This window comes from Leguminivora glycinivorella, chromosome 2, assembly GCF_023078275.1.
Source record: "Leguminivora glycinivorella isolate SPB_JAAS2020 chromosome 2, LegGlyc_1.1, whole genome shotgun sequence".
Lineage (NCBI taxonomy): Eukaryota > Metazoa > Arthropoda > Insecta > Lepidoptera > Tortricidae > Leguminivora > Leguminivora glycinivorella.
The window spans coordinates 14731002-14756747 of record NC_062972.1 but is presented as its reverse complement, the minus strand read 5'-3'; the positions used below and the strand labels follow the sequence as shown (position 1 = coordinate 14756747).

The window sequence follows — 25746 nt, the reverse complement described above, 5'->3', positions numbered from 1 at the left end:
TGGTAAGTGATGATGCGGTCTACGGTGGATCACGCTTACCTATGAGATACCTATTTACTCTTGCTTTAAAGAGACCTGGATTGTACTCATGTGGGAACACAGACTCAGGCAGGGCATTCCACTCCTTGGCGGTTCGCAAAATAAATGTTGAAGCGAAACGTTTAGTGCGTATTTTTGGAATACTAACCGTGAAGCGATGTCGCATTGCCGATTGTCTGGTGGTCCTAAGGTGAAATGGGGACGGAGGAACAAGGTTGTACAGTTCCTCAGCGCACTCTCCGAAATGTATCCTGTAAAATACCGATAAGCTGGCAACCTTCCGACGATGCTCCAGGCTATGAAGTCGGGAATTGGTTAGCTCGTCGTCATTGGTGATTCTCTTGGCCCTCCTCTCGACTGACTCGAGCGCCGCAAGCTGGTATTTCGCTGACCCATCCCACAGGTGAGAACAATATTCTACACACGACCGGACTTGTGCTTGGTAGAGGTCGAGCAGCTGCCTAGGTGTAAAATAATGCCTCACCTTATTGAGGATGCCCAGCTTTTTTGCAGCTAACTGAGCTTTCGACTCAATGTGTGGGCCGAAGTTAAGTTTCGAAGTCAGTGAGATTCCGAGAAGCTCAAGATGGTCGGTAATCTGCAGGGATACATCTCGGAACGTAGGAGTAAGGTGGAATGGACTCCTTTTAGCAGAGATAAGACACGCCTGAGTCTTACTAGCATTGAACGTAACCAAATTGGCTTGGCCTCAATCGGAGACTGCCTTCAGTGATTCGTTCATGCGTTCGACCATTGCCTCCCTGAGCGACTGAATCTGGACTCCACTAGCTTGTGAGTCGGGTATGAAGCTTTCTACAACCGTCGTGTCATCTGCATATCCGAACGTACCTGGCTTCAGCAGGTCGTTTATATGGAGCAGGAAGAGGGTCGCTGAAAGCACAGATCCCTGAGAAACTCCGGCGTTTATTGCCAATTGATCGGACGAGCAGCCATTAATGACAACCCGAATCGATCTATCCATCAGGAAGTCAGATACCCAGTTACAGAGACTAGTGGGAAGACCGAAGGACTGTAGCTTGCTAATAAGACCCTCATGTCAGACCCGGTCGAAAGCTTTCGATATATCAAGAGAGACAGCCAAGGCCTCTCCATTTTTCTCGATGGCCTCACTCCAGATGTGTGTGGCATACGCTAACAGATCTCCAGTGGACCGGTCACGGCGGAAGCCGTACTGTCGGTCACTGAGGAGGTCGTTCGTTTCGAGGTATGCCAGGAGTCGGTTATTCAGTACACGTTCCACGTCACGTGAGTGACCGAAATCGGTCTGTAGTTGGCCGGGTCTGCTCGGCTACCTTTCGGTACTGGTTGCACATTAGCAAGCTTCCAAGATTTCGGAACTTGACCGGTAGTCATAGAGAGGTGGAAGAGGCGCGTTATGATGGGACATAGCTCAGGTGCACAGGTTTTAAGAACTATTACTGAAATACCGTCAGGGCCACTTGCTTTGTTCACGTCCAGATTTTGCAGCACTTTGCGAACCTCCTTCTGACGTATGCGTATGTCCGACATTGAAGTCTCGCAAACTAGTGGACTAGGAGGTTTTGCGCCACATACATCTAGACGCGAAGATTCTGCGAAGATAGATGCAAATAAATTCGCTTTCTCTTCAGCAGTGTGGGCAAGTGACCCATCTGGTTTCAGCAGTGGCGGTAGTGAGGGACGGCAGAAGTTCTACTCGACTGATTTCGCTAGGATCCAAAACGCTTTACTACCAGTAGGGTGAGCAGCTAGTTTGTTCCCGGTCCGGCGTATATGGTCGAATCGAGCCTTCTTAAATAAAATTTAAAAAGCAAAAAAAAAATATTGAAACTCGATTTCATGATTTATACAAATAAGAACTCTTATTCCCTTAGATATCTATGTCACATAAAAACTAATTTATATATCAAAAAAACAAAAAAAAAACATTAACTTATCACAGACACAAATCAACATTGACAAAATAACAGCACCTTCCTTAGCAAAAAGGGCCTCATTGTTAAACAGAAAGTTATCAACGCAAAGGTGAAAATTATATTTATATAAAAAAGCCTTTGTCAGTTGTTTACCTTCCGCCGCCTTGTACCTGCTTACAGGGCAGGAAACTCGCATGTCCCTTCCACAAACATGAACATCAGCAAAGGGGCTAACTCCAAAACATCTTTTGCTCAAAGGTTCGTAATCAAAGTAAGTAGGAGACTTGTTCCAAACTTTTAGTCTAAAAGTATTATGAGATGGATTTTAGTTCCTTTATCTTTTCTTCTGGCTTGAAAAGAAAATCTGAATATACGTTATAAAAGATATCTGAATTGATTTGCTTAGGCAGCATATGAGACGCGGTTTTAGTTGATCCTTTTTTCCATGAATTATTTTACTCATCAATCTCTGCAACAACATGATAAATCCTATATATATTTAATTCTAATTTTTGGTACAGTTAGCTTCTATGACCCAATGCTTGAAAAGTATGGTGGATATTTTTTCCCAAATCCCTTACATTTTTTTACTATTTAGCCGATTCGTTACTTTTAGATGCTGGCTAATTTGTATGTTATACGCGATGCAGTTTTAATTTTATTCTTGGATCTCTCAAGGTCAAAAGAAGGGACGTTTAATTATGACGAAATGTGAATCCATAGCATATCTAGTAGACCCAATATATTTTGACGTAGGAATATATTATACCGATTCGAATCCGACCGACCATTAATTACTACTAAATATCTCGCGCTTTGTAGAATATTCCTTAGTCATCGGTGATTTCATTACAAAGCGCTGTCGGATAAGAATATATTAGTCACAGATAAATCTCCTTTTCAGTGACTTAACTGAGATATTTGTCGTACTGCCACCAACTTTGTCCAGATAAATTGCCGTATTCCATTACAGGCCACTGCTCCTTTATAAGGTCGCCTTTTACATTTTTTACGAATAATGAGGTTGCTTGCTGTTATAACTTGCTCATAAAGTCATAGAGTTTCATAAAGCCAGGCTGGATTTTATGATACTCTTTTAATTGGATAGGCAAATGCATGAATATAAAAGTAGGGGGTCGTTACTCGTAATATATTTATTACATATTTCTTTTTAGTGATTAGTAGTATCATTTGTCATAAATTACATTACATATCATATTATTAAGGATCCAGTATGAGTTTATTGTTTAATTTATGAACATTTAAGAAAATAACTAAGTAGGTAATTTAGTAAACTTTGAACAACTAATAAGTAAAAGCATGTAGTTCCAGAATATGGGCATTTTCAAAAATTGGAACCAAAAATTAGTGACAGTTGTTAACAAAAATTAATCGACATCAGTTTTGTGATGACAATTAAGAATAAAATTTGTCTAAAAACATTTTTTTTTCATGTTCTAAATGTATATTATTGCTTATAGTTTATGTAATTAACACAAAAGCAAATTTTTTATTGAAATTTCATGCTTACTTGTCGCCACAAAACTGACATCGAGTTAATTTTTGTTAACAACTTTCACTAATTTTGGATCCCAATTTTTGAAAATGCCCATACACAAACATTTCGTTTTAATATTTTAAATATATGTAAGTTTTTTTTTTCAACCCATCCATTGCCAAATGTGGCACTTAATCTGGAACAGTTTCAGCCTTACTCCTTTTGGAAATACAGGCGTGAGTTTATGCATGTATGACTGTAGGGTAGGACGTAGGTGTATATAACACACTTATACACTTAACCGAAATTTGAATAATAATGGAATCATATCTCAGTTAGCTATCAGTTGCGCATTCAATTCGCTCTGACTTGTCCGTGTGACATGCATTAGATAGTGCGAGCGAGATGTCCGGATGAATGACAGATAACTGATATTATTCAAATATCAGTTTGACGTAAGGGTTGCGTTTGACATTAGGACATTACAGATAAATCATACTAACAAAGTGTTGGATTTTTCTACTCTAAACGTTAAATGAAAAAAAAAACACACTTATTCGGAAATGCGACTTTCCCTCCCAGCTAAGAGGGCTCAAAGTGGCAGCTTTCTGTTCAGGGCTTGTTAAGGAGTATAACATATTAAGGCAATGAATATAATTTAGTCACATAGTAGCAAAATAACACTTAAATTTCTCAGCACACGATTCTATTTTAGAATCTCCCTGCGCTCAGAATTCAATTATGTATATAATCCTTTTGCTCCCTTGTGACACGATCTACTATTTCGCTTCAACTCTGTGGTAAGTGATGTGATGTTTTCGAAAGGTACTATTGGATTTTCTCGATACTTTGTCCGCGTAGAAGTCATTGAACTGACCTCCTCTGTCTCCCCCTTTATACTTTCTTCTAATCAACACCCTTAGTCCGTTTTTACATTATCCGATCCGATATCGGATGTCGGAAGGATTTCAATAGAAAAAATCCAAGATGGCGCCTGTTTTGTATGGGATACCGATCCTACATCCGATATCGGATCGGATAACGTCAAAACACATTTAGGGGACAAATCCGTAATAAAATAAAACGAATAATGTTCCTATACTTTTCTAGTAGTAAAGGTTTCAACTATACTTAGAAAGCTATAAGTACCAATTTGTCTACTTTGACGTTTGTACCCAAAAACTCAGAAGTTTGAACACAATTTTCGCTACGACTTCGAAGAAATAATTTCGAAAGAAAATAATGTATATCAAATAAAAGCCCAAAAGATTGTCATGAACTTCGTGTGAGAATAATCCCTGATCCAACAAGGCAGCCCGGGCCAGATTGATCGTCACAATAAAAATTCTAAGTACGTAGAACTTGGAAACTTCTCCCGGATTCCGTGAGCACCTATTGCATATACGGGATTCGATTCGGGTAAATCAGGACATCGATCAGTGTGGCTATGACGTGTACGAAATATACGTTTACCTGGGTTATATTTCAGTTTCAGATCAGATTTCCTTTACATGATTGTTGATGTTATTACGTGGGTATCTATGTCAAAACTGGGATGTTTTTAGTACAACTTGGATGTATTGATTAACCCTTACCTAAACGAGTAAAGTTCTGCATTTTCTTCCATTGAATTATCAGTTCTAGAAGCCGATCAATTTTATAAGTTCTCAACTTCGCATGATAGACGGCTCGTTTCTAACATTAAGATAAAAATATATCACTACATAGTATAAAACAAAGTCGCTTTCTCTGTCTTTATGTCACTATGTATGCTTAAATCTTTAAAACTACGCAACGGATTTTGATGCGGTTTTTTTAATAGATAGAGTGATTCTAGAGGAAGGTTTACATGTAGGTATAGTACCCGTGCGAAGCCGGGGTGGGGCGCTAGTATATAAATAAAACGTTTTGATATACATATTGGTAAAATTTCAGCTTTCTAGTGCTAACGGTTACTGAGATAATCCGCGGACGGACGGACGGAACGGACGGACGGACGGACAGACAAGACATGGCGAAACTATAAGGGTTCACTACGGAACCCTAAAAACGTTTATTCGGAACGTAAGGTTTAACACTACTAACATATCACATATTGTGGTTTCTAAGGCGGCCCCTGCCATCTCTGAGGTAGAACCGGAACTAGTACGACTTCCTAACTGAATCAATCAAACACAAATTAAAATATTTCCTATGAAATAGTTTAATTTGGTCTTAGAGTGAATATTGTGGTTTGTTGGCAGACGAGATATATTATTCATACTAATATTATAAATGGGAAAGTGTGTGTTTCTGTTTGTCCGTCTTTCACGGCAAAACGGAGCGACGAATTGACGTGATTTTTTAACACGTTCATTGCGGCAGTCCATTTCGTTAACTTTACGGTAGTGCTGTATAAGGTTCATTAGACCTGTTTCTTGACTTATCGTTGTAGCGTTATAGGGTCGTAAAGATCTGTTCGAGATGCATGTCTTTAAGTGCAATCTACTGGCTGGTGGTACTCTTTTTTGTCCTTTTTTAAATTGTAACATACTTTCAATGAAAGAATTAACATAACATTTAAACCGTTTCTAAATCGGCAGACCGGAAGACTATTAAATCTAAAAAATAACCTGTCAGATCCTTTCGACCCTATATTCGTTCTAAATGATCAACTAATCGATAAAGGATTAGGGTTGTGAAAACAAAATATCGATAAACTTAATAAGTGCCTGGTTGGATGGATATATTCTCTAATATTTGGATATTTTTGTGGTTCAGATTAGCGGGCTACGGGTGAATGTGATACATTTTGAAGAACCATCAAAGTGTTGCCGGTGGTTGGACTTGTATAAATGTCATTATTGGTACTCACTTTTCGACGAAGTCGATGAACTGGTGTCAATGGCGTAGGTCTTTCGTTACTTGGTGGTCCAGAGTCCGTATCTTTTCGACGTTTGGCGTTATTTTCAACGTCTCCAGTGGACATTAAAAGCATTAAGTAGTCTGGATCGCTTCATGGTGCAGTACAATCACAGTCAAACCACAAAACAATTATCTCATACTGCTAATACATAGCATTAGAGATTTGCACTTCATCCACTCGTACATACAGTAAAGTAGTCTATCGAATGTTGTTTACACTGACTGTACTCGAAGGCTGCACTAGAGAAACTAATGATAATTCTAGTGCGGCTATCAGGTCCTCGGGTATCAGGTCGAAAACATCTGATACCCGCACTAGGTGAAAAAAATTTCTTCCCTGTCGGTATGAGATACAATCGACCCGATAGGTTTTTATTATGCCGAAATGAAACATTCATAGAGACAATTCTAAAAATATATTTGTCTCTTTTCTACTCCTTTGGAAATAGAAGCTACCTGTCCCGTACCAGCAGAAGGAATAGTATTTTAGCTACCGCCCCGCGGGATAGTTCATCATCGGATCTTATAGACCTGATACCGCAATGAACGTGTTAAGTGGAGATACTTGAAGGGATGAAAAGTGCCATTTTCTACTTTTTTCTCTTTCTAACGCGAGCGAAGCCGCGGGCAAAAGCTAGTATAAAATTGAGGTATGTATTAATTAAATATTAACTCTAGATCCGATACGATATGATCGTAAAGGACGTTTTATTTGAGGAAATGTCATTTCTGGTACAGTACTTACTGACATATCCGATCCATAATGTAGGTACTGCTAATATTTGATGTATCTATTTTAGAGTTACAAACGCGCTGGAAAACATTTATAACTATGATGTACGTATACCTGCAGCTTTCATATATAGGTGGACGATAACAACCCACAAAATACTTATGATTAAATAAGTACCAAATAACAAATAAACACGAACTTGTACTAACAAAATGAGTCAATGTATTAAGTCGTTAGGCAGCGGAAACCGGTCGCGTGCCCGACCAACAGCCGGCCTCCATTGTGTACAAGCCCTAAAGCAAGACACTTTGTCACACCCTTTGTTACCACTAACGCTTCTTAATGTTGGTACTAAGAGCTCAGAAATGGCGGACATCATTTGCGGTATCATTTTTCTAAAGGCGCTTTAAATACTTCTTGAGAAATTGTGAAAGATACGGCGCGGGAGTAGCTGGGCCATTTTTTTCAAAGTTGTCCACCTCACTTTTTTTTAGATTTGGAAATGTGTTTTCCACTCAGAATTGCGAGCTCTTTCAATCCTAATAGGAGACTAAAAAGTGTCCCAAGGTTTTTTTTCCCATTCCTTTACCACTTTTTCATACATTTTGTATGGCGGTAAAAGGAATGGAAGTTTCGAAAAAATTTATGGAAATCTTGGGACATCTCCTCTCCTATCAGGATTGAAAGAGCTCTCGATTCTGAGTATGAATCGCGTAAAAAATACCCATGTTACAAAAAAAGTGGGGTGGACAACTTTGAAAAAAATGGCCCAGGGCCAAGTAAAGCTGTACTTTATGGGGTTGTTTTTGATATATGAGAGTTCTTGTGCAATACATAAGTTATTTATATATTATCAATAATATAAGATGTATAAATAAATATAGTTACCATACATAAATGAAAATCGGAAACAATCAAATTAAAAACGGAAGTAAAAGTAAGTAAGTAAGTAAGTAAATATTCTTTATTGCACCATTTTACATGTTATAAATATACAGAATGTTGAGTGAGAGTATAACTAGGTAACAACAGGCGGTCTTATCGCTAACAAGCGATCTCTTCCAGACAACCTTAGGGTAGCTGGAAAAACGGAACAGAAACAAAAGTTAACAGGCAGTGCAAGAACAATAAAAAATATAGAGAAAACCAACACAAACACACATACATATATACAAAATACATAAATAAATATACCTTACATACACATAATACATACATACATACATAAATACAATAAACAAAAATGGCAACTTAACATAGAGATAGATAGTATAATTTAAGCTGATTTTTGAAAATTGGAAGAGATTTTGCTAGTCTTAATTCTACTGGTAAGGAATTCCACAACCGTACAGCCCGGAAGGTAAAAGAGTTGCTATAGAATTTAGAAGTAGATGGTGGAGGAGCAAGAATATAAGTTTGAGAACATCTGATAGAAGAGAGAAACTTGAAACGCTCTTTGAGATAAGGCGGAGTAGAAGGGTTAAAGAGAATGCCAAAAAGAAGGGCGAGAATATGAGAGTCCCGGCGGCGATGAATAGGGAGCCATTTGAGCTGAGAACGGAAGTGAGACACGTGGTCATATTTGCGCAAGCCGAAAATAAATCTTATACAAAGATTCTGCAGACGCTCAAGTTTATTGAGTTGATCCTCCGTAAGGTCTATATAGCAAAACCTTTTTTTTACAGAACGAGCACAATGTCAGACCTTCTAACATAGTTACCTACAATCCTTAACTGTGATCCAATGTCAGAGGACTTAAGGGAATGTAAATTTTCTCTATTTAGTTCGTTTAATTGTGTTGCGCGAAATCCAAGTTAATGAGACAACTTTGTTACTACTTGCTGAATCTATTTAGTGGGACTTTGCGAACAGTTTCTGAGTTCCATTACTTGTCGTTGTATAATAAAATATCACATTGTACCATACCAAAAAATATCATTTTAGTCTGCAAATCATTTAATGACATAATGTCAACAAATACTCTCACAATAAAAAAAAACTGTAGTTGAACTATTTGCTAACAAATTGATAATGGAAAAAAATACTTTTCCCCTCACTAGCTCGGAAACACGTGTTTTGTCCTTTAATACCAGCGGGTAAAAACGCATTTTATCCACTAGTGGGTAAAGTAATTTGACCTTGAATATAGTAAAATTAACTGCTTTAAAATTGATAAAAGTAGGTGAATCTAGTAATAAAGATGATTTACCACCTCTGGAACTACTGGAAGCAGTGATAAACGCATTTTTTGCGTTGTAGTTTCCTCGCTATAGTGAGGGGAAAAGTTTTGTGTTACACTCGGGTGCAAATGTATTTAACTTCTCGTGTGTTAAAAAACTCGCAAGTTCAGGATTCTATTCTCGAACCACTCGCTTTGCTCGTGGTTCAACTATAGAATCCTTTCACTTGCTCGTTTTTCAATTCCACACTCGACGTTAAAATACAACTTTGCCCCCTTGTATAACAAATAACTATTTCAGTACAGATGGTGTTTTTTTACGCACTAGTGCGAGAAGTGGTTCATTATATGCCAGGTCGAAACTTCGGAGGCTCATCTGTACTGAAAAACGTCGTACGATACACGTGCGAAAAGGAAATTCGTAACTCGTGTCGATTTAAAACACTCCCTTCGGTCGTGTTTTAATTTATCGCCACTCGTTTCGAACTTCCTTTCTTACGCACTTGTATCGTAATGTACTATTCCGGAAAGGTCAGGTTAATTATAACACAAAGAATAACGATGATATAAATATAAAAGTCATCGAAATAAAAACAATGTCTTTAATACCAAACTAAATTATTACTATTCAAACAGGTAGGTATTAAAAAAAAGATGCTCTGTAACAAAAAAAATAAGATTCACATCGGCCGACATAAGTGTTTTCAAACATACAAATTATTATACACAAAGTAATATCTCAGTTTAAGTTATGGATATGGTACAAGAAATAATTTTAGTTCACATTAGTAACATGCCCGATTTGCAAATTATGCTAACATAGCTAAATGACATCAATCATATTTAGTAAAGTTATCGCACGTCTTGTACTTTTAGATTAGGTCATTTTCAAAAATTGGGACCCAAAATTAGTGACAGTTGTTAACAAAAATTAATCGATGTCAGTTTTGTGACGACAATTAAGTATAAAATTTGTCTAAAAACCAAATTTTTCATGTTCTAAAATGTAGATTATTGATCATACTCGTAGTTTATGTAAATAACACAAAAGCAAAATTTCACGCTTAATTGTCGTCACAAAACCGACATCGAGTTATTTTTTGTTAACAAGTTTCACTAACTTCAGGTCCCAATTTTTGAAAATGGACACAAGTAATACGGACAAGATGTACGGTAAGCAAGATACAAGATACAAGACATTTATTGATAAAAGTCAATGTTTTACACGTCAAAAAAGTTTACAATTCATTTTTATAAATTCAAGGTTACATACCTACATATTTAGACAAATAAATAGTGGTACAGCGTAGTTAAGTAACATTAATGTCAATTATTATGATATATTAGAAAAATACAATTATTGTTTCATGAGATAAAGTGAGTAGGTACCTAACGATTAGTACAGTTCAACAAATTATGCTGTAGCTATACGGTAACATTGTGTAAATTCACGCTTTTTGTCGCTTTTTTCTTGTTTTATATTCTTATATAATTTCAAAGCAAATAACATTTGTTAGATGTCAATCTTGTATCAATTATATGTGTAAATTCACGCCTATATTCTCAAAAGGGATTTCAAGGAGGAAGGGGAAGAGTTTCAGTGCCACCTCTAGCAATTAACGGGTTGAAAAAAACCCCGTGAAGAAATGTGATATCTAAATCCATACTAATACCTGTTATAAATGGGAAAGTGTGTGTGTCTGTTTGTTTGTCCGCCTTTCAAAATGCCGTCCGGCAAAACGGAGCGATGAATTGTCGTGATTTTTTAGGTAGAGATAGAAGGGACGGAAAAGAACATGGGCTACTTTTTGTCTCTTTCTAACGCGAGCGAAGCCGCGGGCAAAAGCTAGTAATTATATATAAAAGAACAAAGTGACTAACTGACTGACTGACTGACATATCAATGCACAGCCGAAACCACTGGTCCTAGAGTTTTCAAATTGACACGTAGGATTCTTATACTTATTTAAGCTGTAGAGGAGCACTGAGAAAGGATTTTTCTCAAAATATACCTCCTAAGGGGGTGAACTGGGGGTCTAAAGTTTGTATGGGAAAACAAGATTAGACAGGTAAGTACGCGGGCGATGCCGCGGGAAAAGCTAGTATAAGTATAGGCCTTCAGTTCAGGATGTAGATTCCCAAATAGCCTTCTTTACCGCTGTTCGGTTCAGCTTGTATCTCACGCCGCATACCGAAGCATCTGCAAAGTCTCCACGGCGCAAACATGTCGCGTACGGACCTGAATAAATAAACGGAGGAAGAATTTCATAACCCAAGAGTCTTTGACTAAATGTTTAAACTAGCTCTGGCAGGTACACTAACACCAACATCCAATTTTAATCTCTCGGAAAATCTTGTCTTTATTTTGATCACAGGTGGTATATACAGGTTGGCATTTTCATATTTAGTGTTGTTTTCAATTTTTACTATACCTACATAACATACATAACATAATAAAGTAGTACAAGATATAGATAAGAAGCCTATTCAAATAAAACATATCATAAAAAAAATATGTTAAAAAATAACGATTTATTATAATAATTACTTACTATGATATAGTAAAGGGAATGTACCCTTTACCTGTTACTTAGTTACTACCTCTACAATCTTAGATTTTAAAGATTATTACTAGGTTTAAGAAACTGTAATATTACTAATTTGAAATAAACAGTTTAAAGTTTAAAAAACATAAATGCACACCTGTATTTTTGACACAATATGACGAAGATCTCAAAAACATTTTCATATAGACGACTACACCGCATTTCGCCCGCATATAATTAATATGTTAAATTAAATGTCTGGTATTTTTCATGTAAGTATTAAATTATATTTACACAAATTGGAAATATTTAAACGAAATTTCTTTGACCACAACACAAATAATAATAAATAACAGGAGCAGGCGTCTTATTTAACCTACCACGGTGACTGAATTATCAATTCCTGTAATCGGCTTTTAACATTACAATATTTGGTTTCTTGACAGTATAAAAAAAGGAAATGCATATAAATTAAGTACCTACATTATTACATAATTTTAAATTAAAGAAAAATGGAAAAATTCACACCTCCGGCAGGACTCGAACCTGCGACCTCCGGCCTTGCCGGGGCCATTATGTAATATCGCTCGCAGACGTTTCTGCATGATAACAAACAAACTTACATTATTAATTTCACATTCACAACAATAATGAAATTACATGTCCATATTATTTCACAATAATCGAGTAAAATGAGGTATTAAGTACATTTACCAACAATTTAATCACTATTTAATTTCCGACTGCTGGAGTTAATTTTGTTTGAAGGAGAAAATTATAATATCTAATGTGCTCAAAATATTTTTCATACAACAAAACTAAATTATGACATGACTAACGTTAGTAATGAATTTAAAATTGTTACCAGATTTGAGTGGAAATAAATTAACCCTCTAATCGCCTTAGTCTAATATATACAATCCAGCTCATTTCGCAGATATTTGATAAATAAGACAAATTCTCCTGTTTTCGTACAGCGACAGAAGTTATGCATGATGAAAAATAAAATTCTAAGCGTTTACAGGTTGAACTAAGCTACATACAATCCATGTAATATAGTGTCAAATTAAAACAGCAATGATTTTCTAGACAACACTCTTCTGAAGTCAAGATAAGTGTTATGACATAAAATGAATATATTTGTCCTCGACCCATTTCCACTTTCAAGTACCTACCATTTATATCATCGCAGTTTACCTTAGTGCCAGCCAAATCGCTTGAACCGGCACTTGAACTATTTCCGCGCCGGATAGGCGAGGTGATGGCGATACAGGAAGACACATCGGTGTCAACTGGAAGCTATGTAAGGGGACATTTTAAAGCGATACTTATTTTTCAGTTGCACGTACAATTTGAACATTAACTTCAGTTTTATTTAGAACTACTTCACGCTTATATAGCTGAAATTAGGGACAAGGTGACAAACATAAAGCTAATCTGACGATATAATCGAAAGCTAACCAAAAAAACTTCTCAACCGAAGAAACATTTCAATAAGCAACTGCCTCGGTTAGTATTTTCATATCTTAAAATGAATATAATTACGCAAAAGATTTATTTAAGTAATACAACAGGAGCCTTTATTTAGAAGTAATACAACAAAACCCTTCAAAAATCTTTATCCTCCGAGTGCGTTTCAGCTTTCAAGTAACATATTTATCATAGCCGTTTACCTCACTGCCAGCCAAATCGCTCCGGCACTTGAACTACTTATTTCCGCGCCGGACAGGCGAGAGGTAACGGCGATGCAGGAAGACACATCGGTGTCAACTCGAGGTTATACGAGGGGATTTTAAAGCGATACTTATCAGTTTCACGTGCAATTTCAACATAAGCTTTTTTTATACATTTTTAACACACGGGTACCTAATTTACTGAAGAGTAGTCAGTCCACTTATCCGATGGCCTAAGATGACGTTACTATAAATAAAGTTGAAACCCTTACCGAACTTTATTTAGATTTTTCTTCCCTATTGATATAGAAAACCGCCCAAGAGCGTGTCGGGCCACGCTCAGTGTAGGGTTCCGTAGTTTTCCGTATTTTTCTCAAAAACTTTTGTGATTTTTTTCATATTTTTTAAAAATATGGTTCAAAAGTTAGTGGGGGGACGGGACGCACTTTTTTTTCCTTTAGGAGCGATTATTTCCGAAAATATGAGTATTATCAAAAAACGATCTTAGTAAACCCTTATTCATTTTTAAATACCTATCCAACAATATATCACACGTTGGGGTTGGAATAAAAAAAATATCAGCCCCCACTTTACATGTAGGGGGGGTACCCTTATAAAACATTTTTTTTCCATTTTGTATTTTTGCACTTTGTTGGCGTGATTGATATACATATTGGTACCAAATTTCAGCTTTCTAATGCTTACGGTTACTGAGATTATCCGCGGACGGACGGACGGACAGACAGACATGGCGAAACTATAAGGGTTCCTAGTTGACTACGGAACCCTAAAAAGTTCTTGAGCTTAGGACCGGATAATGTAATAATATCTGAGAGATCAAGTTTTGCTCGGAAAACATTTATAGAATATTTTCCAGAAATAAGACTTTGATAAGAAGACTATATAGATTTCTCGTCTCCGGAAACCCTATAATATAGGAAAATATATCGTATAATTGCATTTAAAAGACTTATAAAACTTTTAAAAGCAAAACAGTGCATTCTTTATTCATACTTACTATTATTTTAATGACGTACAAACTCAATTAGTAATATTTGATTGCAGCATTAATGAGAGTTTATAAAGCACAACCACAATATAGCCCAGCCAATATTCATTACACAAAAATGATAAACATTTGCAATAACATTTACAAATATTGGGAAGTGATTTATTTCGAATACTATCTAGTTATTACATCAAAACGATTGGTTTGAGATTTAATTAAAGATATTTAGAACAAGCAGGAGCTTACTCTTAAATACGGTGAAAAATGAAATAATAATAGTAAACATTTAAAATTCCAACAAATAAACTCTTCGACGAAACATTAATTTTCCTTCTTCCAGTCGGAAAGCGTCAAGTTTCAGTCACGAAGTTACCGCTTGCCGGCTTCGTCAAACAGAAAAATAGTTAGTTTTATATTTCTTGACCTCGGCTCCGTCTTGACCGACAATTTACATGTGATCTGAGCCATTTCCTACTTTACTGGCCTAAGTAATCTATATAAGATATTTTAGGGCCCATTTAGACGGTACGAGAACTCGTATGCGAGTTTTATTACAGTGCGGTTTTGAATTGTATGTTACCTCAACATCCCAACATCAGATGTTAGAAAGAGATATGCCTGAGAGTACCATCCCATAGTCATTTTTTACCTGTAAGTATTGTTGTTTTTTATCAGTGTATTCTTTTATAAATTATAATGTTAATGTTGTAATGTATTCCAATTTGTGCCACTTTGGCTTTAGCTGTAAGGTGCAATTTGTTATTTGAATAAATAAATAAATAAATCCCGCAATATAACTGAAATCGCATGCAAGTTCTCATGCTGTCTAAATAGGAGTGTATAACATTTCACCAGTGCCACCGTCATCCATTAAGCTTTCTAATAAACCAATATATCTATACTTAATATTATAAATGGGAAAGTGTGTGTGTCTGTTTGTTTATCCGTCTTTCACGGCAAAACGGAGCGACGAATTGACGTGATTTTTTAAGTGTAGATAGGGATGGAGAGTGACATAAGCTACTTTTTGTCTCTTTCTAACGCGAGTGAAGCCGCGGGCAAAAGCTAGTTTTATTATAATCCACTTTGACAATGTTTTGACAAATTACTAGCAAGTGGGAATTTTATTCAATACCTATTTTAAATATTCATGAACGTCATCTAATTTTCTATCATTATCAAAATACTAGCTAAACGCTGACGCGCCTCACTGTCAAAGGCAGAGCCTGTGATTTACAGTGACAATCTTGACGCGCCGAGCCACGGCACACGCATCGAGGTGTGATAACGCGAGATTAAAAGGGTCCTGGCAACCCCCGAGGCCGCTCTGACGAACTCCGCGTTAATATACCAACACCTTTTAATTATGTGGAGGGCTAGGTCGGTTGAAAAAATAATTTGCAATTTCCACAAAACAGTGTACACGTACGTACAGTTTGTAGATACGTCTGTGTGGACTAGTATGTGCTACATTTAAGATGCAAAATCTAAGTAAACATGCAAATATTTATATCAAATAACGGAAAATATCTAATACCGGATGCACAAATTAAGACGATACGATAGGGGTCAATTCTCCATACAAACGCTCTCGACTATTTCCTCCCTGGTTTTTGAAGATAGAGCAATGATTTTTTCAACACAGATTGTTATTATTTTTATCTGTGTCGAACCGTTTTGATTTTTTTGATATTTTTTTGAAATCTTAGTGGGAATTGTCTCAGGATGTAGGTTGTACCTATTATTGTGTATTTCATTATCTTCTTATCTGTATGACCTTCCTATGTCTGTTTTTTCCCCCAATAAAGAAAATAAAATAAAATAAATAAAATTCTGCTTTTTAAAGACTCTAGAGCCAATCAAAAATTTCCAAAAACGGCCTTTTTCATTTTGGCGCAAAAAAAGGTGTGATACTCAAGATTGGTAACAATCAACCAAAAAATCTAAACGGTCCGACATAGATTATTTCATTGTTATTCAGATTCTCAAATTTCGTTCCGATTGATTAAGTTTTGAAGGAGGAAATAGTCGAGGACGGAACCTCGATTTTAAAGATTTTTTTGAAATATCTTTTGACTGAGTTGTTCTTAATGGACAATTTTTTTTCGATAAATCTAGTTAATAACACTTGTATATTTAACTAAAATTCCCAAGTTGAAAGGGGCGCTCCTTTCCATTTTAGCATTTTCGCTACCGTATCCTCTTAAATAATCTGAAAATTAAAATATTTTTACTTGTGTTATTTTAAACACTGAAATACATTTAAGAGTGTGCCATTAATTCGTAAGGTAACAAAACTAAGAAAAATTCGACCTTTAATATGCCAGTTGACCCGGTAGCCAAGCGGTTTTAATAGAGTATGCTGGTTCGATTTTAACCAAGCACTAGAAGCATTGGTCACTTTTTATTTCATATACCCATGTACTTTATTTTAGGTTTTAATATACCTGTCCTCATTCCTAGAATCCATATCCTTCCACTTAATTTATTATGTAATTTTTACAAAACGTGAAGTGACTCAATGATAGGACGATTTTTAAGCATTATTAAGTATGCAGCATCCTGTCATATCCTTTACAATATGTAGGTAGTCACTAATTAAACACATATTAATGTAAGCATTAATTAGTCGCATTATAATCCCGTGCAGTAATAACGTAAGCCGCTGCCGCAAAGGCGCCGTTAAATCTACGGTTTACAACGAGATAATGTCTCCGCTCGCCTAATATCGGGATGTTTGCGGCCTTCCCGGCGAGTACACGGCTCAAAGTTTTACTTAGCATATTATTTTATGTGCCATGGGGTGCTAATGTTCGATTTTCCGGTTAATATTGGATGTAGAACAGCAAATAGCAAGATTTAATTATTATTTACATGAGTTAGTAATAAGAATTTAACAGAGTCAATATAACTTAACGCCAATAAATAAGGCATTAGGAGTAAATGTAGCTACAAAAGTACATCCGAGTACAGGGAGGTAAATCTTCTCTGCAGCTGACTGTACATTCAAGTTTCGCAGGTACTGCTTTTTGCATGAAACCAAAAAAAAGGAGCAATACGTGGAAGGCAACGGTATATTAATATAACGGTAAAAAAATGGTACCATATGTATACCCATTAAAAAATCTTTGAGGCACTCAGCCGCAACACAATAATCCGCAATCCGATGATCCCACATATTTTATATACTTCTCTCGCTTTATATACTTGCACTTTTATACCTACTGTTTCATTGCCGTATCATTATTTCCGCAACTGTAATGAACCGTCTAAAACGCTCAAAGTATTACTATTTAGTAATAAGCGAATTAATTATGAACACAATTTCGTTGTAAGGATTAATGTCAATTTAAATTGAATTTTATCAATTTTATCATCCTACGCTCAATTAACATTCTAAATATTTCATAAAAAGGTCGGATATCGCTTAAAATCATTCAATTAACCCCATTCGTATTGAGTTTCTCTCATTGCAGAGAGCGAACAAATCGACGGAACCGATCTTAATCCCAGCTCCGCTTAAACTCGTTCCTACGAAACTAGATTAAGTAGTTTGTGAATTAGCCTGAGAACCGGGAATCAACTAAACAACCCATAGATTTTCTTCCTCATTTAACTTTGCGCCGTCTCCCACCGATAGCTCGGGATAAGTGCCGCTTTGGATAGAAATACTGCTACTTTCGGAAAGTTTTCGCAGCAACCGCATTACTTTAACAAATTGCTTGCTTTAAAACATTCATAAATTATAAACAAAATGCGACTATTCTGTGTGTATAAATTTAAAAAAATAACATAAAATCAAACCAATTTCAGAAAACACGCTCAGGAATCGACCCTCTCTCCTGTTTCAATTGTCACCACATGTTGATTTTGATCACACCTACCTTTTCTTAGTATGTAAGGTTAATATATCAAATATATGTACATAGCAGCTCAGGAAGCTTTGTCGTGAAAATCTCCCAAGAATGTTAAGCACCTGCACTAGGGTGGAGCGAATTTAAAAATTTTGGAAATATGCAATTGAATACCATTCAAAGAGTGCCTAATTTTATGTAGATTATGAGAAAAATAATTAAAAAAATCTAGTTATATACTTTTGGCCCTCTACCATTAATTTAATAAAAAAATATTAATATTTTTTTGCAAAATATATTTTTTTTAATTTTACATATTTTTTTTACATTTATATATTAAACACCACCTTTGGTATCAGAAATGATTTTAATTTCAGTTTTTTTTACGTTAAAACATTTTTTTTCTGAGACCTAAATTTACTATAAACTTGGAATTTTCCAAAAAATCCTATTTATATATAACTCGTGCTTAAAAAAATATTCTAAGCATGTGACAGAAAAGCTATCAATCGAAATAAACTCATAGCACATTGAACAACATATCAGTCCAACCAAAATGTTTGGTTATAACGCTTCAAAGTATGCTTAAATTGCCCAATTAACGCCTAAAATGTCACTTTTGGTCATCATGTAAAAGTAGGAAAAATCAAGAAAAACGCAAAAACCCACAGCATTTTATTTATATCTACAGATGTCCTTTCATATAAAAGACAACCCAAAACATATATTGTACTTGTTACTTCGTTTTTTCTACTCCCGTACTGTTATTCGTGAGTTACAAGGTCGTGCATAGAACTTAAAAACCCTACATAAAAGATGTCAGGACAAGTCTATCTAGTCTATACCCTGAAAACATTTAGTAGAAGTAGCACGATATAGCTGTTACAGTTCAGTAAATACATTGCTACCAACTTAACAAACCAATTCGCAGAGTCGAGACTCCTTCGTTTTCTGCTGCGTTCATTGGCGACGCGTCGAATCGCATTCAAATGTATGAGAACTCGATTCAACTCGGCTCGATTCGTCTTAGTGGCCAGGCTTCAAAGAACCATACCATAGACAGTTTTATTTTCATGTTTGCACTCAAACTGCATATTCAAAATGGTAGGCGGTCCACTAGATAACTAAGATGACTGAAAGTAGGTATTTGTTGATTTATAATTTTCTTTCAAAATAAGTGCTTGGTCGTAGAAAAAGTATTGTATGCAACGGTGTTTAACTGAGTCAAAAAATGCTCGTGGCGTCTTTATTAACAATTTTCGGCTTCGCCTCAAATTGTTACCCACGCCACTCACCTTTTTTGACCTCTTTTAACCACCAGTTGCATAAAATACTATATCGTATTTCGCATGATAACGTGATTGAGTTAAAAATGAAATATTGAAGTATCATTATTTACTATTATTTAATAAATTTAAACATTATTCTGCACGGTTAGTTCAAAGTTACATTTCAGCACCTTGATAGTTCATATAAGGTGTACTTTACTTCTAAAGGCGTCTTCTAACTTTTGCTCGTGCAACTTTATTTTGTAAATTATTTCGTAGTAAAATTTTATGCTTTTAAACTTGGCACTCGTATTTTTACTTCCGCCTGCGCTTTTAGAACTATTATTTATTACATGTTATGTATTTTATATGTTATTGTTTAAAAAAAATATTAAACTTTTGACGACCGGTCTTGACTAATGGTTCGTGTCTGGGTTTGAATACCGGTAAGGGCATTTATTTGTGTAATGAGCACAGTTATATGTACCTTTGTCTGTACCCACAACACAAGCCTTCTTGAGCTTACTGTATTAAATCTGTGTAAGTGTTTAGAGTTGTATAATAAATAATAAAAAATAATTTTCCACTTGTGATTATTTTATTAGGTGTACAAGTAAACTATTACAAAGTGGAGTTGGTAACATAGGGTGTTCACTAATCTTATTTCACCTTCCAAAACCAGTGGACTAAACTATCTCACTTGGAAGTTGGTAATAAAATTCGGAAGTAGAGTAATTCTCGTTTAAAGTGCGACAGATTTTCTTACACGACAATTCCGACTGTTCTAACCAATTTAACTTTTTCATTGTTTCAGAAACATACATACATACATACAATCACGCCTGTATCCCATAAAGGGGTAGGCAGAACACATGAAACTACTAAAGCTTTAGTGCAAAGTCAGAAAGTCTGTCAAAATTAGTAATGAAATGGTTAAGATTAAATTGTCTCACAGAATTCGAGATGACATTGCATGTCTATGTTCCATAAGTACTTGGCCGATGGGATATCCTCTCCGCTAAGGTACATCGTATCAAGTAGCATTTTAAGGTAAAACTAACCGTAAATCAATACATATTTACTGTAACATGTACGGTAAGTAATAAGTACATTTTCTCAAACATGCAATGAAATATTGTCTTTACGTTCCTTAAAATGGGCTGGGAAGTATCGCTTTTTGGGCGCAACAACTCGAGAGGACTGTAAAGGGATTTCATATTATTTTTTAGGCCTAGGCCTGCAAAGTAACTTTTTTTATAAAATATTGTCCTTTAGAGCATTTTTTATTTTATTTCATTGTATGTTTGAGAAAAGCACTATACATGCCTCGGCGTGAAAACAGATTCCCGGCCTCGTATCCCTATCCGCCTCGCTCGCACGCTCGCTCGGCCGTATTTACCCACTTGGCCGGAAATCCTCATTTTCCCAGGCCTCTGATGTAATGCACTATTTTCCAAACATTTGACTTTCTGAACTACATACAACTCTCAGTTATCATTTTAAAGGGGACACAAATTTCAGTTTCAGTTATCTGCACATTTTAAAGCTTTTGTTGAAGCATGTGCACAATAATGAAAATAGTCGCTGACAGGTAAATGTAGTTCGGTTTTATTCACTAGAACAAAAAACGATATAGCCGGCAGCACAATTTTTAAATGTTAACTGACATGAATGTTATACATATTTTATTCGTGATTGGAATAGTACAGCGGCCACAGAAATATATCGAATACTTTAATGTCTTAAGAACAAATGAATTAACCAAAGAATTATTTGATCCAATACCTAAGTATATATCTTTTTTATTATATTACGTCGTAAACAAACCGGCATACGGCTCGCCTAATAGTTAAACAGTCTCCCTAGCCTATGATCTCCTGCAACTAAATGAGTGCTCAACTGCTCAACACAAACTGTTATACTTAGAGAAAATTCTTTGTTTATGTTTTTTTTTTGCAAATGACAGACAATATTTATTTCTGTAATACCTAAAACAATAACATGAAAACTAAACTAAACCTATGAATAAAATTATACCTATAAATAAAACTAAATAACAAACTAAAACTTACCTACAAAAATACCCCTGTTATAAAAAGAAAACCCCTTCTAATAGGTCGGACTTGGACCCCATGACGCTGGCGGCGTTTCCTCTTTGTATCGCCAGTGAGATACGTTGACAGAGGTACGCGCCAGCCCTGGGGTCCCCTTTGTTTATGTACTACCAATTACTACTATGAAGTTGACGAAACATAACGATGATCTCTCGAACAAGATATGCTTGCCTAGTTTACATTTCGTCAACGTTACCAATCTACACAATTTATAGGATAACTAGCTTTTGCCCGCGGCTTCGCTCGCGTTAGAAAGAGACAAAAAGTAGCCTATGTCACTCTCCATCGCTTTAACTTTCTTCACGTAAAAAATCACGTGAATTCGTCGCTCCGTTTTGCCGTGAAAGACGGACAAACAAACAGACACACACACTTTCCCATTTATAATATTAGTAGGGATACAATGGAAGCAGTAATAGATGGAGACTGTGTCGAAGTTAATAAACAAAGAGATTAAAATGAACGCGGTGAAAAACTGGAGGGACGTGTTCAGGCAAGTTACTTACATGAAGGATTAAACTTGGGTAATACCTATCCAAGCGCTTGCGAATTACAGTATGAGCCACAAAAAAGAGTAAAATAAAACCTTCGCTCAACTAAACGACCCATTGCGAGCACAACCGATGCGGCACACCAAAGGAAATTTCGGTGCAAGGGGTTATAGCCGCCAATTTCGGGAGATGGATCGAGATAGTGCAGCGAAAAAACAAAGCTAGCTGTAAACCTCTTTTCTTTTCAGGGCATTTGAATCCATGTCAGATCAGAATTTTAACTGATAAGGGGATTTTATCATTACTATATTTTTTATATTTTACGTTCGCGGTCCGCCTGATAGTGAGCAGTCTCCCTAGTCAATGGTCGCCTGCAACTCCAGAGACACCAATGCATGCTTACATGCGTGTTGCCGACGCTTTAAAAACTTGTACATTTTTTTAAACCACATTACTCCAGTCCGTCGGGAATATACTCATACCATTATTTATGCACGACTGATTTATGATATCAAATGAAAAGCTAAATTTATTAAATTATGAAACACAATTGTAACAACTCCCATAATATTATACCACAAATCTGGATAACACAATAAAACTCATATTCACTCAAAATGGCCACACAATAAAAAGGCGGCTTAATACATTTGATGCAAACATTAAATTGGATTTACGTATGAGCGCATTGTCCTCGCTTAGCGGGTAAAATTAAAAAAAAAGGGTAGTTAATGGCCCCAGTTTTTGTCCTGGAGAATTGCCAATTAGGGTCCCTCGGTCTTTGGCAGATCCTCTCTGTTGGAAAACTTTGTAGTGGTTAGTTAAACGGGATTACCTACTGGAAAACGAGTCCTATCAAAATTACATTTTATAAGAGTTTATAGCATACGATTGAATTTTTACTGTTTTTTTTTTTGCTTTGTTTTATAAAATTTTAAGGTTAATTTTAGGTTAAGACCGCCAAACTGAAATGAATTTTATGCACCCACAGAGGTGGGCTAAAATAGCCACCGTGGGTTTTTTTTTCTCAGCGACTGGCCGGAGATCGCTCATAACCGGGACGAGTGGAAATCGAAGGGGAGGCTTTGCCCAGCAGTTTAGGCTTTATAAAATTTATTTAACGACTAAAACACTCCTTTACATTGTTAATATCCTTCTTGTATGTGTACCTATATATCTGCACATTAATATGTTTACAAACTTTTCATATACAACCATTGTTAAAATCAATTTCGTTGTCATCTAAGAGAGAACAAAAATATCTGTACACTTCTTTAATATTATGATAATAATAAAAGCCAAATGTATAAACGACACGCTAATATTATTTTATATAACTACTATACATTATGCGTAGTGTGGTATGTATGTATGCTAGAGCAATACAAAAGCTCCGTAAGTAACAAAGTTCCAATGCTCGAATTCCAAAAATTTTTAAAGTTCGAGAATATATTATACTCACGTTGAGAAACTTCACAGAAAAGCAGTAAAAGGAGTAAACTGTGGCCGCAGTTTGTGTCCAGGGATTGGCAATTAAGGGCAACTTGTTAAAATGCAGCCGCGATGAGATTCCGGTCAACCCGACAACTTGTGCGGACAAAAACTTCATCGAACAGTTTTGTACAAGTATTAATTTTATTCACGCCGAGCTGGGCAAGAACTTATAACTAAAAACCTTTCCTTTTTTTTATTAAATGTGGCGCTAGCTTGATGATAATTTTATTACTGTAATAAATGAGTCAGTGAAGCAGATATTTATATCATATTCCGTTTATTTATCATTTCAGAGTATAAGGGAAATATGTCTGAACTGTCTAAGTGATAATAGGCTACTTGTTTCCTAGTCAAAACAGCTTCTTTTTAAGAATTGTCAAAACGAATTTGAATGAGTTGCTAATATGAAATTAATATGAAATCGAATTGAGTGACGTCACGGTCAATTCAGATACTTTATATATGTCTACCTGACTTATTAAATAGAAATTGGATTTAAAAATAACATCTGTCCATGTTTTTCTTATAACTATCTGATGCTTTATTTCGTGCAAAGTATAAATTATTTTATTTTAAGAATAGTCAAGTTCCCTATTAAAAGGTTTTATATTCACTATTTACTACACAATGGATACCGATGCCTCAATCACTTTATTTTCAGCTCACCTAAAAATGTATTGTCCTCACAAAGGTACCAATTTAAAATATCAGGCTTTTTAATAAGGCAATCTTTTGATGTTAAGCTACACCGGTAACGAGCCCTTATAATTCCCCCTTGGTCGCTATCAATTTCCTTGATTGAGGTAGCGCCCGCATTTTATGAAATTTGACAGTGAGATCGAATATAATTTAATGATTGGCCTTGGCTTTTACACTGTTTTACCTGAAGATCTCACCGCTCGTTGTTAAATTAGCGAACAGTATATGGGCTCATAGATGGTTTATATGTATTACCAATTCGCCGGACTATATCAACCTGTCAGTTATCCGCCATTGATACGTTTTGCGCATCTGACAGGTTGGTATCGTCCAGCGAAATTTCTAATGGCAAAAATCGATAATGCTCTCGCGCGGGGACCTATCGGCATGAGCAAAAGCAAGCATTGCAACAAATTTAATGAGAATTGGTATTAGTGACAGCACACGATGCAGTAGCCTGCTCAAGATGCCATAAGAATGTCATGTTTCTCCACAGTACGGGGAAAATTGACAAATTTAATGAGAATTGGTATTAGTGACAGCACACGATGCAGTAGCCTGCTCCAGATGCCATAAGAATGTCATGTTTCTCCACAGTACGGGGAAAATTGAGCGGTGGTACTTACCGTAAGGTACTCGTCCTCTAGTCTTTAAAATTACAATCATATTAGCGATTACTATTCCGATCTTAGATTAAGAGATGTATACTTGCATGGATATTTATAACTTTTATTTATATAACTTTTATTGTTAAGTATCGAATAATTGAACTTCACCTAAATCACTCTCTCTATAACGCTACCTCATTATGGTAATTGAATGACTCGCCCAAAACCTGAGCTTGGACCCGAGCAAATTTATAACAACTACGGCAGACGACACTCCAAGTTTCAAACTCTACTGTCCACTTCTTTTCAAAACAAAATGACGGCGAAAAATTTTATAACGGATACTTTGAGGGTTTTTGTAACAAGTTGAAGTTTGCTGAGCTTTCAGACAAAACTACTATCTTTGTTTGCTTTTTGTCGTTGTCTCTTGTAATAATTTGGACCGGTATTACTTATTAATTTTTAAGGTATAAGCGATTTCAGTATCTTTGTTCGTACGTAAAATAAATTAATTTATATTATTTTTAATACATTTTTACATCTCCAGATTTAGCAATATAGCAGTAGCGTTAGGTGTATAAGCGGATTCTGATATTTACGGAACTTATTAATATTTAGTACCAGACAAGTAAAAAAGGTAATCATTATTCATTGCTTAGGCCGTATTCGATATTTTTGCGATAATATTCAAATAACACTAACCGTATATAATGCAAAATTC

At 35.7% G+C, this 25746-nt stretch overlaps 1 protein-coding gene across 1 annotated transcript in view; it reads right to left on the bottom strand.

The window, feature by feature from the left end:
• LOC125238021 (suppressor of lurcher protein 1-like) overlaps positions 1-25746 on the bottom strand; it is a 421475-nt gene that overhangs the window by 326104 nt on the left and 69625 nt on the right. The gene's annotated exons all lie outside the window — the stretch shown is intronic.